The 1,567-nt window shown below is 39.4% G+C and overlaps 1 non-coding gene across 1 annotated transcript; it reads right to left on the bottom strand.

Annotated features, from left to right (window-relative positions):
• Positions 1–1,223: 1,223 nt before the first annotated feature.
• On the bottom strand, positions 1,224–1,330 carry LOC133762620 (U6 spliceosomal RNA). The gene has a single exon (XR_009866294.1). It is a non-coding gene; the product is annotated as a U6 spliceosomal RNA (small nuclear RNA).
• Positions 1,331–1,567: the final 237 nt, after the last annotated feature.

Raw genomic sequence — 1,567 nt, forward strand, 5'->3', positions numbered from 1 at the left:
TCTATTCAAGTGGTTTTCACTTTCCATTGTCTTTTTGACTTATTTATAATTCTGTAAATGATAGGAAATAGATAATGACAAAATTATTCTTGTGTATAGAAATGCAGTGACTACAATTGACTATTGCCTACTAGATATTGACTGGTTTTGCTTTATTTGTAAATGAATCTCAGCATTGTAATTTTTCTTTTAAAGACTTATTTATTTATTTATTTGAAGGGGAAGGGGAGGGCCAGAGTGAGAGTGAGTGAGAGAGGGAGGGAGAGAGAGAGAGTCATCTGCTGGGTCACTCTTCAAATGCATGCAAGCTGGGGCTGGGTCAGACTGAAACCAGGAGCCATGAATACATTCTGAGTCTCCCACATGGGTGGCAGGGGCTCATTGCTTGAGCCATCACCTAGATGTGTGCATTAACAGGAAGCTAGAATTAGGAATGGAATCAAGACTCAAATCTTGGAACTGCTACATGAGATGAAGGTGGCCCAACGGGTGTTTTAACTGCTAGGCTAAATGCCCACCCAAATCTCAACATTCTTGATCTCTACATATGAGGGTACATCAAAGAATTCATGTAAAAAATTAAAAGTATGAATTGGGGCATTTGTCCTAGCAGTTAAAATACTGGTTAAGATGCCCATGTTCCATAGAAGAGTACCTGGGTTTGATACTCAGCTGTACTTCCTGACTCCAGTTTCCTGCTAGTGCAACCCCTGGGAGGCAGTAAAAATGGCTCAAGCAATTGAGTTCATGATACTCTTGTGGGAGACCTGGATTGATTTCCTGGCTCTTTACTTTAACTTCAACCAGTCATGGCCATTGTGGGAGCTTGTCACAGTGGATGGAAACTTGTGCTCTCTCTCTCTTGCTTTCTCTCTCTCTCTTTCTCTCACTCTGTCTCTCTCACCCTCCTCCCTCACAAATAAATAAATTTAAAAAAATTAAAATATGAGCTTATTTTACTGAAAAATTGAAATTTATGCAGTTTTTCCATAGTATATATTTCCTATATATGATTTTTTCTTTGCAAAATAAGCTCATAGTTTTCCTTGAAGTTTTTGAGACACCTCATTTTTGTGTGCCAGTTTGAATTTTCCTTTAAACTAGTCATAACACTTATAAGTTACCCCATCAGTTAATCAGTTAAACATTTGTTTTAGTACTCACTCATTTTATTTTTGTGTGACAGCCATCATTTCTTTTTTTTGAAAACTCATTTTTTTTTTTTAAACATGGAATGCTTCACGAATTTGCGTGTTATCCTTGCGCAGGGGCCATGCTAATCTTCTCTGTATCTTTCCAATTTTAGTATATGTGCTGCCGAAGTGAGCACTGAAAACTCATTTTTTTGAAGATTGATTTATTTATTTGAAAGGCAGAGTTACAGAGGCAGGGGGAGAGAGAGAGAGAGAGAGAGAGAGAGAGAGAGAGAGAGGTCTTCTATCTGCTGGTTCACTTCCCAGATGTCCAATCTGAAGCCAGGAGCCAGGAGCTTCTTCCGGGTCTCCCACACAGGTTCAGGGGCCCAAGGACTTGGGTCATTTTCCACTGCTTTCCCAGGTCATAGCAG

This window comes from Lepus europaeus, chromosome 6, assembly GCF_033115175.1.
Source record: "Lepus europaeus isolate LE1 chromosome 6, mLepTim1.pri, whole genome shotgun sequence".
Taxonomy (NCBI): Eukaryota; Metazoa; Chordata; class Mammalia; order Lagomorpha; family Leporidae; genus Lepus; species Lepus europaeus.